The sequence below is a fragment of the Peromyscus californicus genome, unplaced genomic scaffold, assembly GCF_007827085.1.
Source record: "Peromyscus californicus insignis strain IS unplaced genomic scaffold, ASM782708v3 Scaffold_6__1_contigs__length_162567912, whole genome shotgun sequence".
Classification (NCBI taxonomy): domain Eukaryota; kingdom Metazoa; phylum Chordata; class Mammalia; order Rodentia; family Cricetidae; genus Peromyscus; species Peromyscus californicus.
The window spans coordinates 140,530,564-140,550,801 of NW_026294584.1; positions in this window are offsets into that span (position 1 = coordinate 140,530,564).

Below are 20,238 nucleotides of genomic sequence, written 5' to 3' on the forward strand. Positions count from 1 at the left end.
GCCAATAATTGATTTTCTCATTCTGTTATTAGTCTTCTAATCACGGAGCACAATGTACTTTATATTTTCATCTTCCTTCTTTGTCATCTAATTAATGCTAGGAGTAGTAAGCATTCAATGTGTATTGAATGGATAAATAAACGAGAGCATGAACTAACCAGAAAAGGGGTGAACACGTCAGAGCGTACACAGTGGGCTCTCGTTCTGCCAACATGGGCCAATACTCGTTTACATTTTGGGCAAGACATTGGCTGTCTCCAAGCCCTGCTTTCCTCCCCTGTGACACAGTTGCGATTATAGAGACTGCTCTCGGTGCCTGTGGGGATTATGTGACAGGGGAATGTACCCAACAAACTGGAAAACACTAAAAACAAAATCTAAGTTGGTGTCTCACTGGTACAACAAGGGAACATGCGCTGTTGTGGAAGCCGAGAGTCATCCTCACGCCACCATACTTGCTACAAAACTCTCCTGCGAGATCCAGATTGTACACTCACCTTCTTACCCGGGGCAGAGGACCAGCAACAAATGACCAGGTGAAAATCCATAGCCAGAGATGTCCACCTGGCCTTGTTTGCCAAACCATGAAGCTAAGGAGAGTCTTAGCCTGCTACTTGCAAACAGGAAGCTTATTGTGCCTGCCCTGGGTTTCCCGAGCCCTCGAATTAAGACAGCAGCTGGAGATGCAGGCTTTGCTCACTGCAAAAGCTGCCGAGCTAGCAACAACTTTACCCACGTGCACATGCACACACACCCAAACATGTCCAGCTGACACGTGCCTGCTCCTGACAAGACCACTGGGCAACGTCGTGACACAGTAATTAGGCAACTGCTCTAGGCATCTGCTCAACTTTCCACCTGCTTTTCCAGATGTGCACTTAACAAGTAGCCAACAAGTTCTGGCAGGTCAGAATGCTGTGGCTGCAGAGGTGAGAGACAGCTGGACAGACCTCCGGAGGAGGATCTGGTTTCCCCCCTTATCCTGCCACTGAGCTCACTGCTCAGGACTCTGCTGGGGTTTCACCAGGGAAGTGAGTGGCAGAGTGATCATCCTGCTTGGGGGCTTCATATTCACAGGAACAGGGTCCACACTCATCTGCCTTGTGCTAGCTGTGGAGCCTTGACTACTTACCACCTTTCTCCGCCCCCTGCTTTCTCGTGTGCCATTTACACCAATCAGCTCAGCGTCCCTAACCAGTTACTTCTATACCATCATGTCTACTCTCATGGACACCATCACCAGGGCACTCCAATATAGACATCATGTTCCGTTTTGGAATGAGTTGTGCAGAGTGTTATTCTTTTGGATCACATCACAGGCTGCTCTTTACAACACAACATGCTAGGGGTAGGTGATCAGAACTCAAGTTCTACCTAGAGTGGAATTGTTGGGGAAATCCCTCTGGCCGCTTCCTTTTAGGGGCATGTATCATCAGTGTTGGTAGGGATAGGAAAATCACTTTGAAAAACCAACTCTCAGAATCAGCCCACTCTCACGTGAAGAAAACAGCCCCTGAGTTGCCAAGCAGCTATCAGTCCTTCTATTGGGCTGGTTTCATGCCTCCCTTCACCGTCATGAGCTGGTTCCTAAGCAACCCCTGCACTGGAAGGCCTGCAAGGGCTGGTCTCAGAAGCAGTTCTCTGGTCACCACTTTGCAGCTCTCGACACAGAGCCTGGAAGCCTACAGCCTGTTATCTGGGTCTTCATAAACTCCCCTCATTCACGAGTCTCAAGTCCAGCCCAGTGCGTGAGCTCCAGCTCCAGATGACAGAGATGAGGGGCCACATGCCTCTTGGATGGCACCTTCCCCAGCACATAGCCAAGGAGACTATTAACTGAAGGAGAGGGAGAAAATGAGCAAGAGACAGTGAAGTGATTTCAGGATCTGCAACCCCAGGAATCGCAGAAGGAATGGGACAGGCACAGTGCTCCCCTCTGGTAAGGACTGTTCAGGGACATACCAGGGTAATATGCAGCACTCTTAGACGGCTGGTATTCCAGAGTCATTGCGTGAAGGACTCTGGTACAGAAAGCAGAGGGAACTGCCAGCCACCCAGAGGCTTCCACGTGAAAGCCACAGAAGGTCAAACCTCAGCAAACACGGCGATGGGCTCCTCGAGGTCCCTTTCCTCTCTGAGGTTTAGGAAATAAATATTTAAACTTGGATTCAGTGCAAAGAGTAACTGGCCTTTAAAAGCCACTGACGCCTTTATTACATTATTATCATCACTACCGTGGCCACTGTTAGCGTCCCAATGATGACTGTTCAATGTAGTTACTGTGCACCAGGTACAATAGCTTTTCCTCTCAATCATTTTATTCTACCTCCGCATTAGTTTGGGGTGGGTGCTCTTATATCATGAATGACAAAAGTCTGGAGAGATCACATGACAAGAACAGTAGCCCTTTCCTCCCCATGGCCTCTGTACCTTTGGAGCCTCCGTGAGTTAATTTAGTCAGGGGTTGAAAATCCCAGGAAAGAAATGCCTCCTCTGTACTGAACACACAGAGATTGATTTCCCTGCCAATTTTCCATGTGTTTCAATGTACTGACTCTTTTCGTGGCATTTCCATTGTATTGGGTTTTATGAGTAATCTAGAAATGGTTTCAGGTACATGGGTAGCTGTGCACGCAGTATGTGCAAACCAAACTCCATGTCATTTTATGTGAAGGACTTGAGCACTGAGAGATTGGAGCATCTGAGGCGGACCCCTGGATCCAGTTCCATGCAGACAGAGGGATGACTGAAAATCTCCCATTTGGCTTTTCCTTGTACAGTTCTCCCCAACCTTATTGAAGGCTGTTAGGGAAAGTGCACTGTCCCTGCCTCCCAACACTTCTACAGTGGATGCTTTAGATCTGACACTTGGAAGAGAGTTCACTGTCATCCAATCAAGGAAGAATACAAACTAATCACGTTGAGGGTTACTTTGATCCAGATTATTACTAGATTACTGGTTCTTCGTCATACCCCTGAAAATTAGGATTGCTTGAGATGTTTCACTCCAAAAGCAAATCAGTGGCCCGTCACACCTGTGAAACCAAGACTGCATGGTCAAGGGCTTGCTGTCAGTGAGTGACTTGATTCCTTTATCCTTGCAACCTACCGGTGGTTAAATAGAAAGTCAAAACAGGTGGTAAAACCCGAACAGACCTTACCAGGGAATCTGCTCAAACCCCAAACTGCTGTTATAATTCATGTCTTCTTCTCCATTTCTCTTAAAATGATCCCAGAGCTTCCTACACCTCACCCCCTGGACCCTCCCAATGTCACTGGGTGTCCTTTGTCCTGATACAAGTCTCTGCTCCTCAGAGAGAAGCCGTGGGTATGGAGCAAAGGTTTTGAGTCAGCTACCTAAATGGGATCCAAAGTCTGCTCTGCCACCTCCCCTTGTGTGCCCCTAGGAGAGTTACATAAACACACTGAGCATAGTTTTCTCAGCTCGCAGATGGGTACTGTGTAGGACAGAAGGGAGAGTAAAGAGATCAGCTATGCACCATGTGAATGGGCCAGGGACACAATACAGAGCCCAAGGCTAAAAACTGAAACTAGACTAGGCTATTGCTAGCTATACAATTGTGGGAAATGTAGCCAATCCCAGGCTGTTTTCTCATCTGTGGGTTGAGACCAGTAGGGGGCTATGGATACAGCTCAGTGCTAGTGTGCTTGCTTAGCATTCAGGAAACACTAGATTCAACTCTAGAACCACACAAACCAGGTATGCTGGTATGTGCTTGTAATCCCAGCACTCAGAAAGTGGAAAAAAGATCAGAAGTTCAAGGCCATCCTCATCTGTACAGACTATTCCAGTCGCAATCCTGACTAATCAAAACATCCCTCTGGAACATCTGGCTGAGGAAGTTCCTCCTGCCTTCTGACCACCAGGATGAAGGGGCTGTGTCAACCAAGAGTCTGGAGGAAGGAACCACACAGGTGCAAACCAACCACTTGTGAATGTTCCCGCCCAGCCCAACCTGGCTGCTAGATGGATTCCTCAGTGCATGTCTACTGAGTGACTGCTCTGCCAGACCCTCTATTGAGCACTGCAGAAATAGTAAGTAAAATACACAAAGTTCTAAGCAGATAATCATTTAAGGCATATACTAAACTAAGCGTCAACTAGCAAGAAGTACTGCTCAAACAGTTAAATAAGGGAGACGTGATGGGAGGGCATCTACTTTAGAGAATGGTCCAAGAGGATTCTGCAAAGAGGTAGTAGCTGCCCTGAGACCTGAATAGAATGAAGGATGAATGCATGGGGGAGCAGAGGTTGCATGTGCATAGAACCTGAGGCCAAAGTGAGCACAAGTGTTCCATTATTTCCAGGGAGGACACAAGGGACAAAACAGTGTGAGCATGGGCAATGGGGTGGGGCACGGCTCTGTCAGGGGCTGTTACCAAGAGTCTTGGAGGGAAAGGCAAAAGGCTTCACTTTTGCAAATGGAAAATTGTAGGGACCTGGAGCAGAGGGTAAAATGACCTCATCTGTACTTGTAATCCATTGCTCTGGCTGCTGTGCAGGGACGCTGCGGCAATATGAGGAACACAGGGAGCAGTGTGGAAGGTCTGAGGCTGGCTTGTGTTGGTTGGAGGTAACGGAAGAGCTGAGGTATAATCAGAAGTGAGGCAGAAGCCTTTGAAACGTATTCAAATGAGGTCATGTCTCGGAAGGCAAGAGGGACAGGAAGGCTTTTGTGTGAGCAGGTGGTGCTCTGCTCTGCCATCTACTGATGCGGGACCCTGGGAAAGGCAGACTTGGTCCTGGCTGTGATGGAGGGAGCTGAGGGTGCAGTTGGCCAGCCTCCTTCCTCCCCCTCCTCCAGGTAACAACAGTGTAAGGAGTCACATTGAGGGACAAGCCCTTCTGGCTCTGCTGTGACCTCCACTTCTATTGCCACTGTAAAGTGCTATTAGCTTGACCCCTATGACCCCACTGTGAGCTCCTAGGTTTTGATTGGTCCACAATGAAATGGAAAGGACATTTGTAAGTTCCCTAGCTCTACAACACTACAACCCAGCATGTGTGTACACGGTGCACGTGTCTACATGTGAACAGGTGTGTGCATGCATGTTTGCACATGTGTACTGGATTTCAGTGTTGTGGATTTAGAGAACTATAAATGATCTTAGTCCATATTCAAATGGATGCTCTGATTGCTCTGAGTACCCAAAATTGGATAGAGAAGTCATTTACTTCCATTGAATGCTTGGCCATGAGAAGCCACACAGTAAAACGTTCATCTCCTGGCTGGGAAGATGGCTCAGCAGTTAAAGAGTTCATCAAACAAGGAGGAAGACCAGAGTTCAGATTCTCAGAACCCCAGTAAAACGCCCAGTGAGTGTGGCAACCCATATGCAATCCCAGCCTCATAGTGGGAGACAGGAGCTTCCCCAGCCAAACTGTCAAGCAAGATTATCTGTATCATCAAGCTCCGGGTTTGACAGAGACACCTTCAAAGAATAAGATGGAGAAGTAAAGGAGGGAGATTCCCCACATCAACCTTGCTCCTCCACACACGCACACACACACACACACACACACACACACACACACACACACACGCACACACACACGCACACACACACACACACACATACACTCACTCACTCACACATGAACAATCATGCAGGCACCACATACACATACCCAAGAAAGAAGAAGAAGAAAAAAAAAAACAGAGTTGGGCTTCTCAATTTATAGCCTGAGTTCTTAAAAGGGAACCTGTGGAAATATTTGCACACTAAATATTCCTGCACAATAAGTCAACCACACATGCCTTCTAGGTCTGTAATTATCTCTCCTCTCCTACGAGTTGTAATTCCAAGTACAAGGAAGACGTATCTGAGCAGGCTTAGGGGCCAAGGCCAAGAAATTGTTCCTGCTGTCTACAAAGGACCAGGGCCTGTGGGTCCAGTCCCAGATGGGAATGAATTCAGACAAGCATTGGAGAGGAAGGAATCAGAGGCATGACTACAGTAATCTAAAGGCTGGAGAAGTGGATGGCTCTTGCCTCAAAGGCTCTGTGCAGACTCCCTGCTCATCACCACATCTCACAGACAAGCAAATTAAAGGTTGGTGAGACGAAGCAACCTGCCCAACACCAGAATATCCAGGGCCAGAGCCGTGCACCCCTCCCCTCCTGCCTGTCTAGAAGTTTCTGTCACCGATGCTCCCCACCAGCCACTCTTAGCGAAATGCCTCTGCTTCCTCCACCCTGATCCATGTCCACCCCCACCCGACTGTCAGTCTCTATTTTGCACAGAGCGAGACAGGTGGGTCTTGACAAATGAGAAATGACGGCACGATTATCTGGTTTCCTTAGTGATTGGCTGCTGTGGGGAGAACAGAGCACTGCTCTGAGTGAGACAGAGCCCCAGTGTGACTCACAGGAGCACACTAGGGGTGGTGGCATCACCACAAGCAGCAGCTAGGAGGCTGCCTGTCAGAGCTAGCACCAGGGCCAGGGGCCACCTGCAAATGCTCCTGGCTCTACAGAGGGGGCTGAACAAGATTTTGCCCAGCCAACAGAAGCCCGGCCAGCAATCAGGCATATTAGCCAGGACCCTGGCGTCCTAGAGAGAGGAGTTTTGGAGCCCCGCGAAAGTACCATTCTAAAGGTTCCTAAAAATGCCACAGCCTCGGCCTAGGAGCCTTACACAAGGCAGCCAGGGATCATGGGTGGCCTCTGCAAAGAGGGCAGAGCAGGAGGACTTAAGTCTGTGATCCCCAATGCACTTCCTTCTGCTTTAGAAGATGTCATGTGGCTTTTCATTCTGAATTTCACAACTGTGGAATAGCTTTATCTTTCAGAAAAAGCTCAGGTACACAGCTCTGTCACAGTTTTTTTTTTTTTTTCTGCCACCCTTCAGGGGCTGCCCCTCACCACCAGGATGCCATTCTTCATTTTATAATTAGTTAATTACTGTGTATGTGTGGTATCCATATGTGCATGTTTATGCACGAGTGTGTGGAGGCCAAAGGCCCACACAGGGTGGGCCTCTGCCATTCTCCACTGTGTTTTTGAGGCAGTGTCTCTCACTAAACCTAGAACTAACCGATTAGCTGGACTGGATGGCTGGTGAGCCCTGGGGATCCTTCTGTCTCTGTCCTCTCAACGCTAGGGCCACAGATGTGCACCACCACACCTGGCTTTTAGGAGTGATGAAACTCAGATCCTCGTGTTTGAAAGGCAGTCACTTTACCAACTGGGCCATCCCCCAGCCCGGTAAGCAGGTCTTACCTGGACCCTGCATTCTAGCTAAATCAACCAAGTGGACAGTCAGGGACATAGTTGGGGGGGTCCCAGAATGCTTTGCCTTTCCTTTTGCAACAGTTTGGGTGTCTCTTATGAAGCTCATGCATTAAAAGCTTAGCCCATAGTATGGGTATTTCTCATAAAGCCTATGAGTTAAAAGCTTGGCCCAAAGACAAGGTTGAGACCCTGTGGGACCCTCTGGGAGGGCTACGTGTGAGAGACATGGGGATCTGTGCTATCCTCTTTCTCTTTCTCTCTTTGTTTCACGGAGAATCATTTGCTTCTCCATGGTCTCCAGTTAGGAAGAAGTCCCTTGCTAGAGACCTCAAAACAACGGAGTCATTTATTGTGGACTATAACCTCCAAAATCACAACTCAAACAAACCTTATCTTTAGAAGCAAATATGTCTGGTAAAAACTCCTGTGTGCTGGAAAGGAACTGTTACAATTTAAACAGGTTCCAACGTGAGTCGTCACCTGATGATGCTCTGTTGGGAGGTGACAGAACCTCAGGAAGGGAGCCACAACTGGCAGAGATGGGTCACTAGATGTGTGCCCTTGAGGCTTTATAACCTGGCCCCCATTTCCGGTTGAGTTCTCTGCATCCTGAACAGCCAAGATGTGAACAAGTCAGCCACAAGCTCCCACCGCTGGAGACAGCCTCTCCTGTCTCCATGCAGTCCTCTCCATTATGGATTTCACTCCCTGTGACAACGGGGGTGGGGAGGGGTCAAAATACGCCTCCTCCTTCAGTTCCTTCTTTCCGGTGTTGTGCCTCGGCACCCTGTGTGGTCTGTAGGTTGGCTCTGTGATGGCATCTCCTGGAGGCTGGGCCCAGCTCATAGCTTACAGTGTTTCTTCCTTCCTTTGCTCTCAGTCGGGAGCCTGGCCACCTTGCTAAGCTGTTCTGCAGCTGGAGAAAGCCTGCCTGGGAAGTGGACTGACCCAGGAGACCAAAAAGCAGAAATGGACATAAAGGTGGAAGTCTAGGGATTATGTTCCAGCACCTGGATCCAGTCATGCCTGCAGTCCCTGTCTGTGTGTAAACTAAAACAAGGCACACTTAAATCATGTTTCTTCATTTTTAACTATTTTGTGTTTTCTTCTTTTTTTTACTTCTAAAGATTTATTAATTTATCTATTTAACATGCGTGCTCTATCTGTATGTACAACTTTATGCCAGAAGGCATCTGAGAGCATCAGATCCCACTACAGATGGTTGTGAGCCACCATGTGGTTGCTGGGAATTGAACTCAGGACCTCTGGAAGAGCAGGTAGTACTCTTAACTGCTGAGCCATCTCTCCAGCCCTTTGTGTTTTATTCTTACTAGTTTCAAAACCAGAGGGTTCCTGGTGCTTAAGTGTGATATGTTGAGTTCTTGCACATGCTACCCAACCATCTACAGCTTGGACACTGATCTTAAGATCTGTCCAGGTTCAAATCAGGGATCCTGGCTTCAGAGAAATTTTTCTTCCTGCTGTCTCCACAGACATTAGGAGGCCACCCCATAACACTCCTGTGGCGCCTCTGAGCTTTCTCAACTGTGCAGTGATCCCTGGTGAATGTAACTATCTCCCCGACACAGTTTGAACATCCCTAAAGGCCCATGGCTTGCTCCAGTATGGCCATGTTGAAAAGCAGAGCCCAGTGGACATGGTTAGGTCAGGTTATTACAAAGAGTGAGCCTGGCCCCTGAATTGCACTGGCTTCCTGTCTCAACCTGAGGTCTCTCCTTTCACACAACTGTCCCCCATGATGCCATCTGCCATAATGTGGCGTGACTGCGAGGTCCTCACCAAAGCCACCCGGATGCTGGCACCATCCTGAATCTCCAGAACTGTCAACTACATTGGTTTTTTTTTTTTTTTTTTACTTTGTAAAATACTCAGCCTCAGATACTTTTCTATAGTAACGCAAAACCAACAAAGGATTCACACAGTACACTCTGTGTGCTTTAGGAGAGGTTGAACTCTGTTCCTCATCCCTTTAGCTCTACAAGGACAGCAAAAAGGAGAGATGCCAGACAGTAGAGAGGCAGTGGTGTGCAAGGGCCACCTGGAGGAAGCCATGACCTAGCAGGGAAAGTCGGGCACTAAGCACTCAACCTCACTCTCTGCTGCCCTTACTGGAGGCCAGGTAGCCCAAGTGATGTGTTCTTTGCCACCTTGAGGTCACAGAGCAGGTAAAGAAGGCTGGAGTGTGAATATAGGAACTAACAAATATGCCACCAAATTTCTTCCTTCCAAGCAAAAAGAGACCGATGGAGGGACTCGGAGACCATTAAGAAGCCACAGCTGATCACCTCCATGCAATTAATTCTTTCACTCAAGTCTCTGCTGTTTCTTGTGTCTTCCTCCCTGGATGCTGACTGATAAGTGTAGATAATTCAGGATTCCTTCTCCCAGCCTTATCAGCCAGGCACTTCACTACAGAGAGACAGGGCTGCCCGTGCCCAGGGTGGGATCTGGGATGCAGAATGCTGTGAGCTGACTGAGCCAAGAGGAACATAAGCCTCCATGGCCTGCCCAGCATCACATAGCAACAGGGCTAAGAATAGATCTCGGCCTCCTGCTGCCCACCCACCCCCAGACTCTCCTCCATCCTTCAATGAGTGCACGTGACACTGTCTCTCATGCAGAGCCCCAACGTGTGCATGGGAAATACCTACATTTCATTCAATCCAATGATGCTGCTTAGGAACGCAGGGCCTGACTTGTGTCCAGGAAGAGGGGAGTAGAAGAAGCCTTCAGAGAGCAAGCAGATCTGCTCCCGTGAAGAAAAGCCAAGTCCCACCTGCTCTGGGCATCCATGTGCCCAGGGGCTGTGTGTTGACTCTACTTCAGAATCTCAGGTGCCGTCAGTTACTGCCCCAAGTCCCACCTGCCCACACCCAAGGTTCACGCTCAGGGACACTTCTTCTGTAGCCCCCATGCTGCCTTAGCTCTTGGTCACAGTACTGTGGAAAGTGTAAAACTGGGTTGTGAGCCCAATGCCTGGGCCCCTTTCCAGCTCCATCGCTGCTGACAAGCTGAGTGACCATACACAACCCACTCTCTCTTCCTAGACAAACTTTTCTCCATGAAAGGAAGGCATGAAAGCCTGGTCTCTGGCAGCCCAGGTCTTTTCTCTCTTAGGTTCATTGACATGCTAGCTTTTTCTGTTCTTCCATGCTGCAGACTAAGCAACGTGACACAATGGCTTGGCTTCCTGGCTCCCAACACCAACGTCCCTGTGATGACCTCCCTCTTACGTCTACTTGCCCCTGAGAGAGTATGTTCCCTAGGGAGACTTCACCCAGAAAACGCAACAGTCTTGGGAGGGATTGTCACTTTCTCTAGGACTCCCAGCCCCTCCCTCAGGTGAAGTCAGGAAGCCTTTACATGGTGCAGGAATGCCAATATATACAGAATGTTTCTACCCCTTCAATCTAATCTCTAATGTGGGCATTAGGGGATGGCGCTTCTGAGAAGTAGTTAGGTCCTGGGGGCAGAGGGCTCATGAATACTACTCAGTGAAACCACAAAGAGCTCCAATCTCCAGAGAGATCTCTTGTCCCTTTCTCCATGTAAGGACTCAGGGACATCTGGCCATCTATGAACCAGGAAGTGGGCATGATCCAGCACTTGATGGTGTGGGCATCCTGATCTTGAACCTGCAGCTTGTAGAACTCTAAGGAACTTCTTCCTGCCAGCCTGTGGCACTTTATTAATGCAGCCTGCACATGCTAAGGCACTCTGCAGGGTATTTCCTTTCTCTAACATTTCATACCTTTCAAAATGGCTCCTATGCAGTTCTGTGAAGGAAGACAGTCTGCCCTTAGCCCCATTTTAAACATGACATAAAAGCACATGTCCAGCATGCTACCAGAACCAGGTTTCATTCTCACCATGGTTCAGGGGGAGAAGAGCAGGGAAAGACATGGCCCAGGGCTTTGTCACTGGACTAGGCTGGAATTGCCCCTATATTGTTGCCCTCATTGGGGACAGAGAGCATACTGGACTGCAGATGGCCGTTCTTACACAGTGCTGCATGAGGGTGTGATGGTGGCAGAGACCCTAAATTACTTGAGTTTGTTGGAGGGGGCTGCCTGGGAAAGTGAGAGGCCATGAGCAGCACTGCTTTGTAGAGGGGGAATAAGAAAGAGGGATTGCATTTAGTGCTCTCTGGCATCCATGTGGGACCAGAGGGGCTCTCTGAGGATGTTTTCATAGTGGGATCCCATTGCAACACCATTAGGAAAGAATGACTGCTTGGGTAGACCTCCTGAAATGCCCCACTGTTGTGAGCTCTGAGCACAGTGGACTCCCACCTATTCTAGGCTTGCCAAAGTCACCGTTCTCACTGGAAACCTAGGCTTCTTGTCTTGAACATCCCACACATTCAAACTCCAGCCCAAAGCTTGCTGACCGAACTACTCCAACTTCCTTTTCCCGATCGACAACATCTCTGCGGCCCAATCCAGGCAAACGGCGTCGAGGAGGAGAGCGGATGTCTGTGAACTAGCGATTAAGGTACGACCAGCATAGATCACTTCAGTCATCAAAATTTCATGAAGTGTCCATCGGCAAAAGCCACTACAGCGATTCCTCTGAAAGGAGAGCGTCAATATGGCTTCCATGACCCTGCCAAGTGTTTATTAATGTGCTGATTCGGTGAGAAGAAATCACTTCCCTGGGTTCAAAGAGAGGAGTGGGGAAATACAAGCATCCTAGCTACCCTCTCTCTCCATAAGGCAAAATTTCAGATAATAAGCAGATCTACAACAGATGGGCTGGGTTTTAGCACTCCTGAGGGGGAGAGCATGGAGCCAGCCTGTCTCTCTCTGTAAATCTAAAGAGAACGTGAGCCAGAGTGAGAGCCTCTCTCTCTCTCTCTCTCTCTCTCTCTCTCTCTCTCTCTCTCTCTCTCTCTCTCTCCCCCCTCTCCCTCTCCCTCTCCCTCTCTCTCACACTGTGTGTGTGTGTGTGTGTGTGTGTGTGTGTGTGTGTGTGTGTGTGTGTGCGTGCATGTGAATGTGTGCATCTGTGTGTCTGTGTGAGTGTGTGTTTCATCTGTATAACAGAAAGGTTGACAGGAAGCTCTCTCTCCCTCCCCGAACAACTGTGAGGATGGAATGAAAAGCAGGGCATAGGAAGTCTAAGGACTTTGCTTGGCAGGTTCTGAGTACTTAACCACATCAGGCCAGGGAAGTAAATTCTGACACCTTCACATCTCAAAGCAGCATCATCAAAGGAACCTCTTCACATTATGAGCCAAGCTTCCCCCTGGAGTCCCCACAGACCACTTTCTTCTGTGTTCAAATTCTTTGCATCAATCTGGGTTTTCTCCGATGTGGGACTACTCTGAAATGAACTAAATGCCAATTTTTAAGGTCTCCTTTACCTTTCCTGTGAGCAGGCAGCTACGTGCTCCCTCAGTTAAGAGTGAGTCATAGGCATCCTCGCTAGCTGCAGTTCACATTTCTGCTGTCATCCACTGTTACTCTGCATGCCCCCCCCCCCCAACCGCTCTGCCTGAGTCTTTCTGCTTTCAATCACAAATCTCTTCATATACCACACAACCAAGCCGTTCTCATTTTGTTAACCCTTCCACGGATCTGCCCTAGACAAACAGTAGAGAAGCAGTCAGCTTCCAACCCTGGGATTGGATGAGCTGAGTTTGGAGTCCTGACCTCCTGTTTGTGTCCATGTCCTTTGTGAAGATGAGGTTCCCTGGTTCTTATTTAACAACTTTGACCAAGATGGTGATCCTGAGTAGACCTGTTTCTTCTCCCAACTTCCAATTGCTCCAGTGGAGTAAGTTTTACAGAATCACAGACACATCCCTCTCACCTACCCTTTGGTGCCTTGAGGTCCATCAGGGCTGGCCAGGTACATGCCTCTGCTCACTCATCACCTGCTGTTTGCACCCATCTTCTTGCCCAGGATGCTTTCCCATGCCCACTCTCCACCCACACAAAGTCATCTGACAGATGTTCCAGGGTCTCTCACACTTCCAGCCTTCACACACGCTCACCCCACTCCCAGGATATCCGCCTGAGTTATTTCTAATGACTTCTCAAGTCCCGAAAAGCCTTCTTGGTGCCCTTAGGTCTTGCCTCATCTACCCAACCTCAGAGCCACCCTAGGGGAGCAGCCCTTCTCTGGGGCCCCACAGCTGTTCTGCCACATAGCATGTACACACTTCTCTGTCCCTCGTGGAGCTTTCTGAGGGTAGAGACTGCCTTCCTATCCATAACATCTCCAGGACTCTAGCCATCGGACTTGAGCTGCTGAACAGGACAGAATTGAGCAGAAGGAAACAGAGCAGGAACTTTTCTGCTGGCCTAAGAACTACTCAGAAAACACCTTAGGCAAAGAAACCTGAAAGAGGTGGGAGTCAGCAGGTCCCGACAGGAACAGACACACTGCACCTGATTCTCTGGCCTTACACTTCATCTTCTCGACTCCCTGGTGGCCTGAGAGCTACAGATGTTGAGACTGAATAGTGCTGGCTTTACCAACAGCTACGTGCTTGCAGAGGAGTCCACCTAAGTACAGTTAAAGAAGGAACAAAATGCCAGGCTTGGCTCCAGCTTAGCAGGCCTGAAGGCAGTACAGCTCAAGAAAGCTTTTGAATGGCAGGAGATCCAGGTTTATCTGCAAGTGTGGGTTAGAACTGGAGGTCTGGATGCTAATGCTGTCCGTGAGGAGGCTCGAGAGAGTCTGGTGTCTTTTTATGAGCCTCCCCTCCTTTGCCCGCAGCTCTCTGGTCCTTCCCTCAGCATCCTTATTGAGGTCTGTCTTCCCAGTCAGGTGCAATAACTAGGTTTATAAAATCCCCTAATAGGAGGATTTGGTGGTGCATGCTTTTAATCTCAGCATTCCTGAGGCAGGGGTAGCTGGATTTCTGTGAGTTAAAGGATAGCTTGGTCTATAAAGCAAGTTTCAGGACAGACAGGGCTACATAGTAAGAACTTGTCTGAAAAACAACAACAACAACAAAACCACAATCTAACAAAAACCCCCATTAAGGTCTTCTACATCCCAGCTCCTTTTTTAGGTCTTTGGTGCCCTAGAATCCTCTAAATAAGATTAAAGGACAACCTGTGTGCCATTGGTTATTAGTCAATGAACCCTCTCAGGATATTAAGGATCTCATGTGGACACAGACAGGTATCCAGAAAACACACACTCACATTCACACACATGCTTAACACTCACATTCACATACATGCTTACATAAGATTATCAAGACAAAACACACACACATAGCAAATGTCCCTAACGCATGTAAATTTCCTTAAAAGAGGCTAGTTAGACAGCCCATTGCACAAGAAAAGGCCTCGGGAGGGAAGGGGGGCACAGAAAACACTGACCACCCTCACAGCCAAGTTCTCATAATGGCTGAAGTCGCCTGGTGTGCTGGCTCCACTCCAGCATACTGTAGACAGAAGCAGAAGCCTCCAGACAAGGGACAAAACTCCTGTGCCCCTGCCTCACAGGAGGCTGAGTCTAGACAAGATGGTGTCTCCTAAAGGAGAGGCCAGATACACCAAGCCATTCCATCTAAAGTTTTCCTGACCACATCTAAAGCCAGACCTCAACAATGAACTCGATGAATCAAAATTGTGCTGGAAGGCAAGAATATCACAGAAAACTGGCCATGCTTCCTAGGAAGAGGGGATAACTGGACAAAAGTGTACTGATGAGGATGGCTGTATCTTGGACAGGATGATGAGGATGGCTGTATCTTGGACAGGATGATGAGGATGGCTGTATTGTGGACAGGATGATGAGGATGGCTGTATTGTGGACAGGATGATGAGGATGGCTGTATCTTGGACAGGATGATGAGGATGGCTGTATTGTGGACAGGATGATGAGGATGGCTGTATTGTGGACAGGATGGTGAGGATGGCTGTGTTGTGGACAGGATGGTGAGGATGGCTGTATTGTGGACAGGATGGTGAGGATGGCTGTATTGTGGACAGGATGGTGAGGATGGCTGTGTTGTGGACAGGATGATGAGGATGGCTGTATTGTGGACAGGATGGTGAGGATGGCTGTATTGTGGACAGGATGGTGAGGATGGCTGTATTGTGGACAGGATGATGAGGATGGCTGTATTGTGGACAGGATGATGAGGATGGCTGTATCTTGGACAGGATGATGAGGATGGCTGTATTGTGGACAGGATGGTGAGGATGGCTGTATTGTGGACAGGATGGTGAGGATGGCTGTGTTGTGGACAGGATGGTGAGGATGGCTGTATTGTGGACAGGATGGTGAGGATGGCTGTGTTGTGGACAGGATGGTGAGGATGGCTGTGTTGTGGACAGGATGGTGAGGATGGCTGTATTGTGGACAGGATGATGAGGATGGCTGTGTTGTGGACAGGATGGTGAAGATGGCTGTGTTGTGGACAGGATGATGAGGATGGCTGTATCGTGGACAGGATGGTGAAGATGGCTGTATCTTGGACAGGATGGTGAAGATGGCTGTATCTTGGACAGGATGATGAGGATGGCTGTGTTGTGGACAGGATGGTGAGGATGGCTGTGTTGTGGACAGGATGGTGAGGATGGCTGTATTGTGGACAGGATGATGAGGATGGCTGTGTTGTGGACAGGATGGTGAGGATGGCTGTATTGTGGACAGGATGGTGAGGATGGCTGTATCGTGGACAGGATGATGAGGATGGCTGTGTTGTGGACAGGATGGTGAGGATGGCTGTGTTGTGGACAGGATGGTGAGGATGGCTGTATTGTGGACAGGATGGTGAGGATGGCTGTATCTTGGACAAGATGATGAGGATGGCTGTTTGTTTTGTGGAGAGGATGATGAGGATGGATGTATCTTGGACAGGATGATGAGGATGGCTGTTTCATGGATAAGATGATGAGGACAGCTGTATGGTAGACAAGCATGGCATGCATCTATGAACACAGTTACCCAGCTTAAGGTCACACTTGGGTCTGATAGGATGGAGAAATGGTTGTCAGTTCTCAACATTAAGGCTTAGACATTCCAGAAGTTTCTTGGTACCTCAATTACTAACATAGCTATGCCTAGTTAATATTTATCAAATGATAGCTTATGTGGTAGCATGCTAAATAACATTCTTTATCTCATTTGACCCTCATGAGAGCCCTACATGGTCCATCATTTTTATATCACTCCTCAGATAAGGAGAGTGGTACATAAAAAGATCATGTAACCTACCTAAGGTGAATACAGGAGCAAGAACCCAGCTCCCAAACCTGCACTCAGTTAGAAAACAGCCTGGCAGAAAATTTAATTCTACAATTCCATGAAGACAAGGCATGCACTCTGCAGGCAGGTTTACACAAAACTACCCACACTCTAACTTTGGTCAGTCCAAACCTGGTTGACCTTGGCAGGGTTTCAGTCTATGGCCAGGAGACAGAATTTCTCTCCAAATGAAGGTTACTACTCCCACAAAAGCACAAGTACTGTGCCCAGTACTCATATTTAGAAATAAATCATTGTCTAGAAGTGGAAGACACAGGTTAGGGAGCATTGGGGGAAAAAGAAAAAAGAGATCAATATTCTTTTTCACTAAAATTTTGCAGAGAAATCCAATGCAAATTATAGTCTCCCTCTTCTACTCACAAACGTGGGGCAGAGACCACACATGGAAAAAATCAAATCCATCCAGAAAATCCTTCCAAGGGAAATATTAATCTCAGTCACAGAACTTTGGCAGGCAGGAGAGATTTGGAGGGACATCAAGAAAGATCTAAGGATAATGATAACGGTCAGAAAGTTAGACACAGAATTGCAATCCAATAAGACGGTGAGATTCGATGCTGATCCATTTGCAGTTTCCCGAGGGAGCTGGGGTCAGAAGCGGACTGGGCTCCCAGCAGAACCGCTATAGACTACAGTCACAGCAGAGCATTTGGGAGGAGTCTCTGTTCCCGAGTCTCTTCAACCCACAGCCAGTGATCCTAAGAAGGAATGGAACTAAGGCCGAAGAGAGAGAAGGGGAGAATGGGAGTGGCAGGTCAGCAACGTTCTCGTGGCTCTCATGGGGTGCAGACAGGTAGCGGGCCAGGTGGGAAGAGAAAGTAAAAAACTGAGCACAACTAAAAAATGACAGCAGTAATTTCGTTTATTCTCTGAAATTCATAGAGAAGTCCAGGGGATCACGGGGTACACTGAAATGCCATCTATCCCATGTCCTGCTCTGGGTTCTAAGCTGTACCTGTGTTGGCCCCGACTCATGAGTGTGCTACACTTGGCTTCCTTACAGGCTTGCCATGAAAGTGACTTTACATATTCGTTGGGAACTTAGGAAAAGTTATTATCATACTTATGCACAGAGACATGCTTTCTTAGGTCAAACCCAAATCCTTCCTCAACCATAACCATTTTTCTTTCCTTCAGCATTTGAAAGAGAAAGGTTCAGCTCCTTCCTGTAAACAACAATGGTTCAGTGCCTTCTTGGAGGCTAATGAGGCAATGTGGTTTGTGTGTTCCCAAAAAAAAAACAATACCGCAGTTTCTTCCATGCCTTTCATTAAAATCAAAAGACCTGGAAGGACCATAAAGATCTTAATTCTGCTAGTAAGGATCAAAGTATGTGTCCCCCAAATGGCCCACTCCTTCTTCTTAGGCCAGGATTTCTTAACCTCTGCACAACTGATGTGTTGGTTTAGATACTTTTTTTTTAAAAGAGGGAGGAAGGTCTTACATGATAGCTCAGGCTAGCCTGCACCTCATTATATAGCCCAGGCTGGTTTCAAATTCAGCCTCAGTCTCTCACATGCTCGGATTGCATTCGTAAGCACAGATTAGTGTTTAGTGGGGGGAGCTGGACATCATAGAATATTTAGCATCATCCCCAGTCTATGCACTAGATGCCAAGAGTCCCCCCATGCCAGCTGTTCCAACCAAGCATTTCTCCAGATGATACTATATATCCACTGGGGTAGGGGGCAAAGCCAGCTTACTCAGTAAGGATGTCTGTCTGGTGCAACCCATCTTCTCTCTCTGACTGTGTCCCCTTTCAGCACAAACCGCACCCACTCAGGTCACCACTTTGATCCTAAAATGGGACTCTTCCACCCGAGAGAGTTCACAGAAGGAGTTGCATTGCTTCCTCCCTCTAGCTGGACTCCAGACTGAGCAGCCTGGTCAGTGCTGGGTGAAGTACATCTAAGAGGCCAGTAGAGCTGAGCTACTGTTCCCCAGAAAACACAGGAGAGGGAACCCAAGCTCACCTGGGCACTGTGGAGGTCAGACTCAGGGTGAAATTTTCCAACCCAGCCTGCACAAGTCCGCAGACCACCATGCCATGATAATAAGACTGCCAATTGAATGTGGCTCTTAGCTCCGAATGTGGCGTGTGTCCAGCGCTTTTTGCAATGTGATTATTTAAAGTAGCCTTTTCATGCCCACAGAACATTCCTTCCTAGCTGTCTCCCCAGGTTATCAGGCTCTCTGTCTCTGCAGAGTGCCCATCCTGGTGGCTCTGCAGAACAGTCACCGGACCAGAGCCCAACCCTGGAGAGGTGTTCAGTCTCACTAGAATGCCTGCCAGGAGAAACAACAAACAAATCACTCTGGGCACTGCGCAAAACCACAGCAGGGCTGGCACCACCACACTCTGCCGGTGGCAGGAGTGGAGGAGAGAATTCCTGCCTCCGCATCTCCCCAGAAGCCTGGAACGTGAAATTCTAGTGCTGCCAAGTCCCACCCACCCGCATCTAATGCTAAATAACCCATCTTATTGTTCCTATTAATAATTATGAATTTTGACGAGTTAAGAGCCTTTGCACTCTAAATAACCTTTGCAGTTTCCCACCAGGTCATTCATCCAGAGTGGGGAAGAGCTGGGCTAAAATAGTAATTAACATTTTGCAACTTTGTCAGGAAAGACAATGGTCACTTCCTCGGTGACAGGGAATCAACGGTCTAATTGGGTCACATTTAGTTGTCTAGCTAGCAGACTGCTGCCCCAGTGAGGGCAGACCATTTAGTGCGCATGCCCGTGCACTGAAAACTAGCACACCCCTGTGATTTCCAGGCAGAAGAGTCACCAAGTTCAAGTGCAGCCCTCAGTCTTAGGGGGATTCCTTCCTGGTCCTGTGCTTTCAGCACTGCTTGGAACGGGCTTTTGAAAAATAGATGCTGTTGTTATTTGCAGGAAAATAAGTCCAACCAGAGACCATCATATTAGACAAATCAAGTCTGTTTCAGAAAGACACATGTCTCGTTTCCTCTCATTTGCAGAGCCTAGATTATATACAGATACACACATAAATCATGTATGTAGATATGGCACGACAGTAGAAGTATCCAGGAGACATAAGGGACTAACAGAGGGGGAGGGGTTGAGTAGCAAGGGGGATGGAGGATGGTCAAGGTGCATTTTATACCCGCTTGAAAACGTTCCTGTGAAGCCCAGTACTGTACACAATGAATACAAACCAATAACATGTATATGTAAAATAACTTGATAAACACACCATCTCAACAATATGCAAGCAAAATCTGCAATCACTTTACCCAATGGGAAAAATTAATCCATATTCTTTGGCCTCATACACAAGCTAATCACCACACAGTGATTCTTTTGTTGTTTGTTGGTTTGTTTAACACATTCATTGGTGATAATGAGCCTGCTTAAACCTTAATGGACTTTGGGGAAACCTGGGTTGGGGCTTTTCCTTTTTACACACCCATTTCTATTTTAAAGTATTATATATACAGCTTATACAGTCTAGAAAGAAGAGAAAAATATCTATAATCCCAACACTTTGACACACAGTTGCTGTTTCCCTCTCCTCAGAGCAGATGGACGGTTTTGGGCTAGAGAGTGTCGGCTGCAGGATGCTAACCCCATCAGAATCTCAGTGGAGCTGGTGTTCAGTGGAAGCAAAGCACACAGAATCCAGCTGGATGATACACAGTGAGAAAACCTCCCTGCCAACCCCTCTGCAGCCCACTGCACAGGAAAGAAGGTCTCCCC